This window comes from Pelophylax lessonae (genome assembly GCF_965119305.1).
Source record: "Pelophylax lessonae genome assembly, chromosome: 7".
NCBI lineage: Eukaryota > Metazoa > Chordata > Amphibia > Anura > Ranidae > Pelophylax > Pelophylax lessonae.
In genome coordinates this window covers 288946062-288958362 of record NC_138774.1, presented here as the reverse complement: position 1 = coordinate 288958362, position 12301 = coordinate 288946062, and the positions used below count along the sequence as shown (strand labels likewise).

The 12301-nt window shown below is 43.3% G+C and overlaps 1 protein-coding gene across 2 annotated transcripts in view; it reads left to right on the top strand.

The window, feature by feature from the left end:
• Positions 1-12301, top strand: part of TNC (tenascin C) — a 209704-nt gene that overhangs the window by 185289 nt on the left and 12114 nt on the right. The window lies entirely within an intron of this gene.

The window sequence follows — 12301 nt, the reverse complement described above, 5'->3', positions numbered from 1 at the left end:
GAAGGATGTAGTCCGTCTCTTTAGGCTAGTCTTTTCAACAAAGAGGAACCCTTGAATCAACTTTCCAGTCTCAGGGATCTTGCTAAAAATGACTTTGTCTACAACTTGTGATACGTTAGTGGGATGATCATCAGTGGGAAGAATGCTCCTTATACTTGTGGTCATGGAGAAAAAATACCTTACAGATAGATAAAAAGATCAATGGTGTCAGTGGGAACTTATCTGAGAGGCAGAAATTGCTCATTGCTCAAAGAACCCTGAGCAACCTATGGAAGAACTCTAGGGTTCCATGGAAACCTGGTTGTGAAACCCTGCTTTTTGTGCTGCATAAATTGTTGGCTCTTTTATTAAATATAATAATATGGCGCCAATCTTCCTAGTAATTCTTTCTGCCACTAAATGTCCTCAGTCTATGAGGTTGAATGACTGAGGACATTCAGTGATTGTAGGGTGCAATAGTGAAAGTTCCTTAGGTAGTGGGTCCATGGGGCCTGCACTCATAGGATGTCCGCAGTCTGAGGCTGAATGACTGAGGGTGACCACTGATTGTAGGGTACCATAGTGAAACCTCCTTAGGTAGTGGGTCCACGGGGGCCCTGCACTCATAGGATGTCCGCAGTCTGAGGCTGAATGACTGAGGGTGACCACTGATTCTGGAGTGTCATAGTGACACCTCCTTAGGTAGTGGGTTCCATGGGGCCCTGCACTCTCAGGATGTCCACAGTCTGAGGCTGAATGACTGAGGGTGACCACTGATTCTGGAGTGTCATAGTGACACCTCCTTAGGTAGTGGGTTCCATGGGGCCCTGCACTAATAGGATGTCCGCAGTCTGAGGCTGAATGACTGAGTGTGACCACTGATTCTGGAGTGTCATAGTGACACCTCCTTAGGTAGTGGGTCCACGGGGGCCCTGCACTCGCAGGATGTCCACAGTCTGAGGCTGAATGACTGAGGGTGACCACTGATTCTGGAGAGTCATAGTGACACCTCCTTAGGTAGTGGGTCCATGGGGCCCTGCACTCATAGGATGTCCACAGTCTGAGGCTGAATGACTGAGGGTGACCACTGATATTGGAGTGTCTTAGTGACACCTCCTTAGGTAGTGGGTTCCATGGGGCCCTGCACTCGCAGGATGTCCACAGTCTGAGGCTGAATGACTGAGGTTGACCACTGATTGTGCAGTGTCATAGTGACACCTCCTTAGGTAGTGAGTTCCATGGGGCCCTGCACTCATAGGATGTCCACAGTCTGAGGCTGAATGACTGAGGGTGACCACTGATTGCGGAGTGTCATAGTGACACCTCCTTAGGTAGTGAGTTCCATGGGGCCCTGCACTTGTAGGATGTCCGCAGTCTGAGGCTGAATGACTGAGGGTGACCACTGATTGTAGGGTGCCATAGTGAAGCCTCCTTAGATAGTGGGTCCATGGGGTCCTGCACTTGCAGGATGTCCGCAGTCTATGAGGCTGAATGACGGAGGGTGACCACTGATTGTGGAGTGTCATAGTGACACCTCCTTAGGTAGTGGTTCCATGGGGCCCTGCACTCATAGGATGTCTGCAGTCTGAGGCTGAATGACTGAGGGTGACCACTGATTCTGGAGTGTCATAGTGACACCTCCTTAGGTAGTGGGTTCCATGGGGCCCTGCACTCGCAGGATGTCCACAGTCTGAGGCTGAATGACTGAGGGTGACCACTGATTCTGGAGTGTCATAGTGAAACCTCCTTAGGTAGTGGGTTCCATGGGGCCCTGCACTCGCAGGATGTCCTCAGTCTAATCACAGTGTAATGATTCAGAGAGTAGTACTGATGTCTTCATAATTGCACTGCTCTCTGCATCATTATGAACCTCCAAGCACCAGAACAGGGACAAAGAGGGTCCTGCTCATCATGTGCCCAGCCTGTATCCATCAGAAGAAAAGGAAGTATGAAAGAAGCAAAGGGCCTCCAATTCACTTTTGGACATTGTGAAGATGTACCCATTACAGTTACCCTAAATATAATAATGGTGTCAGAGGGAACTTATCTGAGAGGCAGAAATTCCTCATTGCTAAAAGAACCCCTTGCAACCTCTAGAGGAACTCTAGGATTCCATGGAACCCTGGTTGAGAAACCCTGCTTTATGGCGCTTTTCCACTGCATGGAACCGAATGGTTCGGCTCGCTTTTGTGCTTTTCCACTGCATGGTACCACATGGTACTGCATGGTACGGTGTTGGAACGGTTCGGTACGGTACGGTGGCGCTTTTCCACTACATGGAACCAAACGGTACGGCTCGCTTAAACAGTACCACCTCAGTTGTGGTTCCAAGAGGGCCGTACCGGTACCATATCCCACAATCCTTTGCATGCAGCCTTGACTGTTTGTCACTACTAGCCACTGATTGGTCAGAGAATCATTGTTATCCCACCCACTTTAGTGGAAAAGCAAACCGTACCGAACCGTTCTAACACCGTACCATGCAGTACCATGCAGTGGAAAACCAAACAGAGCTAAGCAGGGCCGAGTGGAGCCGAGCCTGTACTTGCAGTGGAAAAGTGTCATTAGATGCCACATAAATTGTTGGCTCTATATAAATGCTTGTGATAGTTACATTAATATGACCCCACCAAACTTCCTAGTAATTCATTCTCCCACTAAATGTCCTCAGTCTTCAAGGTTGAATCACTGAGGACATCCAATGGTTGTAAGGTGACATAGAGACACCTTCTCAGCTAGTGGGTCCGTGGGGCCGTCCACTCACTGGATGTCCTCAGTCTGATCACAGTGTAATGATGCAGAGATAGATGCTAATATCCTTATGTTTGCACTGCTCTCTGCATCATTAAGAGCCACCCACCATCAGAAAAGGAATGAAGAGGATCCCACTCTTGTGACCAGCCTGAGGACATTGGGAAAAAGGAAGTATTAAGAGAAGACATGGAAGAAGCTGAGTGCTTCCAGTTTATTGTCTGCAGAGGAGATTGTTCTTTGGGCATCCTCCAGCTCACCATACTAAAACTCTCTGTTGTGGCCCCAGGTTACCTTGAAGGGAGCGAGAGCCCAGGAGCCATAAAGCCGGTGAGGGGGGTAGGGAAATTGGCAAGACACCCGTACAGCCACACAATCACTTTTACATAGCTGGCAGTACAAAACAGGATTCATTAGCTTGTTGAAGAACCTCTTGACCTGTGGATGCACTAAACACATCCAATGGTACTCACAGAATCCATGCCAGGACGTCCAATGGTATTTGCAGAATCTCTACCAGGGATTACATATAAGGTAGCTGTTTACAATGACAGACCATTTATATTTCTGTCTATCCAGTTCTTAGATTCACACATCTCTGACAGGCAGCACAGCCAGATGAATGACACCCTGTTACTGTTATAGTTAGCAGAAGAAATACAGTGTTGTCTTCTCCCTAAACCCAGATTGCTGATTGGGCAGTGAAGGAGCAGAAAGAGACTGATGAGGTCATCTCTTTGCTTGTTCTGCTCTATCCTTATCTCAGCATGTTCAGAGTCAACACCTTTGCATACAGCACACCTTATTGGCTAACAGTCTTGCCCGTCCCTCTCCCTCTGCTGCTTTGTAAGAGATTGCAAGAGGCTGGTTCAAAAATCACATTTAGGTATTTATTATAGTTTTGTTTTAGAATAATGTATTTTAATTAATTTTTACTTGATACATGGCTAAAATAATTTGTGATGGGTGGCAGTGTGCCTCTGTTTAATACTGTATTTGTCTGCTACATTTATAGTATTAAAATGATAATAATTTAAAAAATTGCAAAACCAACAGTAGGAGCCCCCTAACATGCCTCTGTTTAATATTGTAGTTGTCTGCTACATTTATAGTATTAAAATAATAATAATAATTTTTAAAAAATGTAAAACCAACAAAAAACATCTCCTAATTATCCTTAACAGGGGTACAATGCAGGAGCACCAGTTTAGTTTCAAGTCTGTCTTTTATATTGTTCCTCTTACGCTAATACCCCAAATTTGGATTCTTTTTTAAACTGTCTCCAGTAATGAGTGCAGCTTTAGTTGAAAATACTTAATGATACAGAAGTTTAATCCATGCAGTCATCTAAAATAAATAAGGCATCACAACGTGAGACCTTTATCCCTACAATAAAGACCTCTGACTAAATAAGAAGAATAATGCTGATGTTTATTCAACCCTCTTACTGATATACACCACGCTCCAGATATTCTATGATGGAAAAGTAAAAATCTGCTTAAACCAACAGTGTTGTTTTTTTTCCCAAACACATTGATTGGCACAGTTTTTATTTTGGTTCCTCTTTTCACAAAGCCGAGCCTTGGCTTATATATCTACATCTGTGGATCTCATTTATCTTCTGGAAAAGCAACAGAAAATTTAAAAAATGCTAATAATGTGTTACACATTATTGGAGACAGTTTAAAAAAGAAATAAGAATTTGGGGTATTAATGTAATAGGAACAGTGCAAAAGACAACCTCGGGGCTGAACTGGTGCAAATGCATTGTATCGTTGTTAAGAAAATTTGGAGATAATATGCCTAACATTGGTTTTACAATTTTTATAATGTTGTTATTATTATTAATAATAATAATAATATTATTAATATGTAATACTATAAATGTAGCAGGCAATTACAATATTAAACAGGGACACATTTACAATTTTTATAATGTTGTTGTTATTAATAATAATAATAATAATATTATTAATATGTAATACTATAAATGTAGCAGGCAATTACAATATTAAACAGGGACACATTTACAATTTTTTATAATGTTGTTATTATTATTAATAATAATAATAATAATATTATTAATATGTAATACTATAAATGTAGCAGGCAATTACAATATTAAACAGGGACACATTTACAATTTTTATAATGTTGTTATTATTATTAATAATAATAATAGTATTAATATGTAATACTATAAATGTAGCAGGCAATTACAATATTAAACAGGGACACATTTACAATTTTTATAATGTTGTTATTATTATTAATAATAATAATATTATTAATATGTAATACTATAAATGTAGCAGGCAATTACAATATTAAACAGGGACACAGAGCCATGCATTACAATTTAACCCCAGCTGTCACTGGGGAAACTCCCATCTTTTACTCATGAGGGGCCCCTCTTTAGCACTGAGCTCCAGGCCTCATCACTGGGTCCTACTAGACATCAAGGCCCAAGGTTACATTGACATTTTGACAGAGCAGAGACACCCATGCACTCTAGGCTGCATCGGCGTGATAACTCTTTCTTGGCAGGTCAGCTACCAGTTACCCAACCAGAGCATGCTTCACTGTTACCACTGTTGGTTAAACTTAACTGCTCTCTCTCCAGAGGAACAAAGGGCCAGACTAAGTAGGGCTTTTTCTTCTCAGAATGTTTACTTGTAAGAACTTCTTCACAAACAGTCCTCATAATACTAGTTAAGGTAGGTCATGTGTCTCCAGCAAAACCCTTAAATTGTAGAGTTTATACCTATTGTCCACCGTACGCTGGAGATCCTAAAGACTGTTCCTTTGTGGGCTCCAGCTGCCCTGGCAACGCTCTACAAAGGATAAAAGTCCAAGCTTCCTTACAAACAAGAAGGTGACACTCAGGGACACTCTCGTGCCCTTCTATTCTCACTGGGTTGTGAGGCTATTGAGAAGAGGAGGTAGGTCATGTTTCTCCAATAAAACCCTTAAATTGTAGAGCCTATATGACTCGTGATTTTTTTTTTGTTGTTGTTTATGTACTGGTTCTTATACTCTGTTAATGTCTTTGTAATTTTTGATATCATATAATAAAAATATATTGTTATGTAGCACCCTCCTAGGTAGGTGCTAGGTTGGTAAAAGCTTAGCAGCTCTATCTGCTTATCAGGAGAGCCTGATTGTTAGCTCTGCCTGTTGCATGTGTCCAGGGCGTGATTCATCTGGGCTGAGGGAGTGTCCCCACTTTATCCAATGGGGAGCCTGTTGGACAGTGGAGGAAACCCAGCCAGTGACACACAGGCTTTTGTGGCTGTCCCAGTGGGCTGGCACAACAGTGATGCATTCTGGGATAGGGGCACATGTGACACACAGGCTTTTGTGGCTGCCCCAGTGGGCTGGCACAACAGTGGTGCATTCTGGGATAGGGGCACATGTGACAGGGTGTTTTTGGGTGGGAAGCCAAGAAGCCAGGTTCCAGGAGGAAGGTGACAGCTGTCTCTCCTCCTGTCAGCAAGGAAGGTGGTCACAGGCAGTCGACCTGGTGAGCCAAGTGTGTGATAATGAGCCAGGAGGTCCAGGATACTGACAAGTGGAGCTGAAGGCAGAGCAACCCAGGGAAAAACAGTGTCCGTGAGTACGGGGAAGCTTTCCAGGGGTCTGCCCAGGAAGGGGACCACTCCAGTGGAGAGTCAGTGGACAAGGGCTAGCAAGCACGGGAAGTGAGAAAGGGGGTGCCAGATTAGGACGCTGAAGAGGAATTCATTCAGGAACATATCTTTTACTTCACTTCGGTAGCAAGGTGAAGCAGCGGCCTTGCCGCACACACTACAGTCAGTTGTCCTCAGAAATTGTGCATAGTTCAAGTTGGATTATCCCACTCATCCCTTCTCCCATCCAAATTCAAAAAATAAAACACAAAAACCAAATCCCCTGGACTGTTCATTGTCTGAGCCAAGTCTTAAAGTGATAAGTTTTACAGACTGTTGCTATGGGTAACCCAGACGAGTCCACACTCAGCAGCTCCCTAGGGGGCAGTGCTACAGTTAAAGAAAAAAAAAAAATATATATATATATACACCAAATGCTAGAAGTACCTGCCCAACTTCTGGCAGTCAAAGACTGGACACTATCTTAAAGGACCCTACAAACCTAGCATACAAGCTGATAGTCTCTTATTGTAGGGTGCCAATGCACAGTCCCGGCCATGAAGCCATTAGCCTATGGAGGAAGCTTCAACAAGGAAGCCAAGGAGAGGGGCCATCAGATCAGGTTGTGTGTGCAGATATCAGCTAGTCCGCGCATACTGATCTGCTGATCTCTAGTATTCAGTAATATTGAGTATGAATTGACTCTCTTGTTCCCCTCCTTGTAGAGAAGTCAACAATTGAAGGAGTTCATTGACACTTTCACAGCTGTTTTATGAACAAGTAATATGGATAAGACCAGAAAAATGTAGAACATTTTGTAGTAATAAAATCGCAGAGCATTTGTCAAGTCAAATATTTGTTTTCCTTGACAGTTCCTTAAGGCAAGCAAAAAAGAATGTAATATTTTATTTTGTAATGTATTTGTGCATACTGTTTTTTTGGGGGGGATTTCTTTGATTTCAGACCAAATCGTAAAGGAAAATAGCATGGAATTCAAAGCATTTAGAGGAATAAAGCCAAGATCATGCAGGCTTGTCGAATCTGTTAAAAGGCCAATTGAGGTCCCAGAAATAGATAAACATTCTAGAGCAGGGGTCTCCAAACTGTGGCCCGTGGGCCAGATGTAGCCCTTTGCTAGTCTTTATCTGGCCCTCGGGGCACTATTCCTCCCACTGATATGAGGCACTATTCTTATAATTCTTCCACAGATACCAATGATGGGATACTATTCCCCCTACTAATAGGGGCACTGCACCTTTCTCCTTGACCATCAAACCTGAGGCCATATTTATTCTCATTGATGCCAAGCCTGGGACATTTACTGCCCCTGCGGGCCACAATCTGGCCCTCCTAAAGTCTGAAGGATAATAAACTGGCCCTTTGTTTAAAATCTTTGGAGACCCTAGAGGATATTGTACTAACAACCCTGCATTTGACCATCACTTTCTTGTTACAGCAGTTGTGCAAGGTGTAAGTTGTGCAAGTATCAGCAGTTGTGCAAGTATCGGCTCGGCTCCACTCGGCCCTGCTTGGCTTTTCACTGCATGGTACCGCATGGTACGGTGTTGGAACAGTTCGGTACGGTTTGCTTTTAAACTAATAGTAAGTGGGTGGGATAACAATGATTCTCTGACCAATCAGTGGCTAGTAGTGACAAACAGTCAAGGCTGCATGCAAAGGATTGTGGGATATGGTACCGGTACGGCCCTCTTGGCACCACAACCAAGGTGGTACTGTTTAAACGAGCCATACCGTTCGGTTCCATGTAGTGGAAAAACGCCGCCGTACCGTACCGAACTGTTCCTACACCGTACCATGCAGTGGAAAAGTGCAAAAGCGAGCCAAACCATTCGGTTTCATGCAGTGGAAAAGCGCCATTAATATTACTGTAGAGTCAGTCCATTTGGCACCAGAGAAGACCCAGTTCTTGTAGCAATTAATTTCAGAGGCAATAAGAAACACCTCTCCCCTTCTCTACTATAAAAGTTTATGTGAAGAAGAGGGTGTGGCTGTTACTCAGCTCTGCCAGCACACACCACCGCAGTGTGAGGGCAGGAAGTAGCACTTCGTGTGAGAGAAAAGAGAATTTTGAAACATTTCCAAGTAAAAATCATGCACAGATCATAACATCCCTATACAGACATGGAGAGTGGGGAAAATGTACATGGGGGGGGGGGGGGGGTCGCGCCCAACTTTAGTTTGCCTAGGGCAGCAAAAAACCAAAATACATCACTTAACAGGAACAGCATCAGCCTGGAGGAAATATATCTGTATGTGGACCAGACCATGGGGCTCTTCCTGGCAGTATTACAGTGCCACCCTGGTACACCACAAACCACCACCCCTCCAGTGGAAGCTGTCCTCCTCCGGTAATATGGACCCAAGCCTTGTGACTTTGTGTGAGCACCAACTGGTATATTGCCTTATCTCAGTGCCACAAGACCTGTCATTATTCATTATGTATTATCACTAACCTAAATACAATATGCAAGATATTTACTACAATGTTTGGTCTCTTCCTGATTGGGTACCGTGGGCTTGGGCCCTGCCTACACGCCTTTGCCATAGCTATTATAAAGCTAATTCTCTTTCACAGCTGGCTTTTAATTTAGGTTACTGAGGATGCAGGAAAATAAATTAAATACTCCTGCTCAGCTTTTTAAATGCCATAATGGGGAGCAAAATTAATGAGCTGAAATATCAATAAAGGATAGACTTTTTTTTTTTTAAGTGTTACCTTTTTTGCGCAGTTACATTGCATTTTTATGTTTTTTTCCTCTTTTATTTTTAATGAATGGATTTGAAGATGATTCACAGTTCTCAAGCCTGCATAAATATATTGTAGGTGGTTAAGTAAATGTGTTTCAAAATATCGAATTATATAAAGGGAATGCTATTGCTGTTTTCATGTCTTCCTAACCCACGTCATGAAATGGCTTGTTGGTTTAAAGCCCACACTTATTAGCAAGCTTTTATTTTATTTTATTCTTATATGTGAAAGTAAAAGGGTTATAAGCGTAAAATAGAGAAGCATTTTTTTTTTTTTGGGTATCATGCAAAATAGGAATTGAAGATAATCCCCCAGATAGGGACAGTGACAGCAAGTGTCTGTGCCTCTATTTGTCCAGTTTGCAATATTCACCAAGAGTCGAAAGGGAAGAAAATTCCAAAATTTGCAATATTCACCAAGAGTAAAAATGAAAGAAAATTCCAAATTTTGGGTTGTCACCAGAACAGAATAAGAAGAGAAATCTCCCAACGAAGAACCAGTTCTGGTGGCAACCAAGGATTCCTTCACTTTGGAGGGATTCTCTCTCGCTTCCTGTTTTGGTTATGGGACAGGAAGTGAAGGTGGGACCCAATGGGACCTAGATTAGAAAAAAAATGCAAAGCAAGGTTATTAGTAGAGAGAGGAAATGTGAAGATCTAGAACAGTGGTCTCCAAACTGCGGCCCAGGGGACAGATGTGGCCCTTTTTTTGCCTGTATGCGGCCCTTGGGCCACTATTCCTCCAAATGATACCAATGATGGGCCACCATTCCTCCCACTAACGCCATTTATGGGGCACTATTCTTCCCACTGATACCAACAATGGGGCACTATTCCTCCTACTAACACCAATGATAGGGCTCTATTCTTCCAACTAGCACCAATGATGGGGCACTATTCCTCCCACTGACACCAATGATGGGGCACTATTCCTCCCACTGACACCAATGATGGGGCACTATTCCTCCCACTGACACCAATGATGGGACACTATTCCTTCCACTGATACCAATGATGGGACACTATTCCTTCCACTGATACCAATGATGGGACACTATTCCTCCCACTGATACCAATGATGGGGCACTATTCCTCCCACTGATACCAATGATGGGACACTATTCCTCCCACTGATACCAATGATGGGACACTATTCCTCCCACTGATACCAATGATGGGACACTATTCCTCCCACTGATACCAATGATGGGGCACTATTCCTCCCACTGACACCAATGATGGGGCACTATTCCTCCCACTGACATCAATGATGGGACACTATTCCTTCCACTGATACCAATGATGGGGCACTATTCCTTCCACTGATACCAATGATGGGGCACTATTCCTCCCACTGATACCAATGATGGGGCACTATTCCTCCCACTGACATCAATGATGGGGCACTATTCCTCCCACTGATACCAATGATGGGACACTATTCCTCTCACTGATACCAATGATGGGGAACTATTCCTTCCACTGATACCAATGATGGGGCACTATTCCTCCCACTGATACCAATGATGGGGCACTATTCCTCCCACTGACACCAATGATGGGGCACTATTCCTCCCACTGACATCAATGATGGGGCACTATTCCTCCCACTGATACCAATGATGGGGCACTATTCCTTCCACTGATACCAATGATGGGACACTATTCCTCCCAATGATACCAATGATGGGACACTATTCCTCCCACTGATACCAATGATGGGACACTATTCCTCCCACTGACACCAATGATGGGACACTATTCCTCCCACTAAAACCAATGATGGGCAACCATTCCTTCCACTAATACCAACAATGGGGCACAATTCCTCCCATTAAAATCATTGATGGGGCATGGTTTACACCCACTACCCACAGCCTGGCTCCCCTAAAGCCTGAAGCACAGTAAACTGGCCCTTTGCTTAGAAAGTTTAAAGGCCCATGATCTAGAATGTTTTTTAGTGTTACCAGTTTTGGAGATTTTCTCTCCAGGTGAAGGGTGTCTTGTCAAACATGGGGCCATAGACAGCATTTAAAATGGTATTAAAAAATACCCTTAATGTTTAAAGCTGCAATCTAGGCAAGCAGCTAAATACTCATGATAAATATGAGGAAAGTGTTTTATCTGCCCAATCATTTGCAGTTCTGTCCACCCACTCCTGAGATTCAAAAAGCCCTTCCAGAAAGCCAAGCCAGCCCAGTTATCTGACTTTTCTCTGCTGCAGTTATGAAATGCAGCCTTGGCATCTCCCCTAGTCTGTGATTGGACAGTCAAGTTAATTTAATAGCAGGCATTTTTTTGGGTTCTTTGCAGTCAGGAAAAACATCTGAACTTGTGTATAGTGGTACTGTGCACAAGTTCAGATGTTTTGCCTGCCTCCAAAACCCCCCAAAAAATGCCAGCAAAAACACACCTGGGCATTTTTTTTTTGAAGCTAGCGTTTTTTTGGCATTTTTTTGGGTTCTTTTGAGGCAGGCAAAACATCTGAACTTGTGTATAGTGGTATATATACACACATACATATATTTATATACACACCTAGACATATATAGGTGTGATAGTAGCAGAAATATATTCCTGTAAATGATTTCATTAGCGCAAGCATATATTTCTGCTACTATCACACCTATATATGGCTAGGGGTGTATATACAGACATATATGTGTATATATACCCCCTATACACATGTTCAGATGTCATGTCTGACATCAAACATGTCCTCAAAAAAGCACTGACAGTGGCAGCCCCTGCAGCATAAAAAATGCTTGCTGGTGAGAAGCCATAATGGTGTCCCCAAGCTATTCAGAGAAATGATCATTTCTCTATTGCGGTCACCCTGACATGGAAGGGTTTGGTCACCCTGCCATGGCAGTCACTGTCAGTTCACCCTACACTACATTACGGTCACCCTGGTATGGAAGGGTTTGGTCAGTCGGTCACCCTGCCATGGCAGTCAGTTAACCCTACACTACATTACGGTCACCCTGGTATGGAAGGGTTTGGTCAGTCGGTCACCCTGCCATGGCAGGCAGTTCCCCCTACATTACATTACGGTCACCCTGGCACTTCATACTTTCCCTACAGAAACTAAATTTTTGAAGCTAACTTAAGTGTAAAGGAGCACTCTAACTACACTAGATATCCCTTTCCTCACACTAAAAATAGCTAAATGA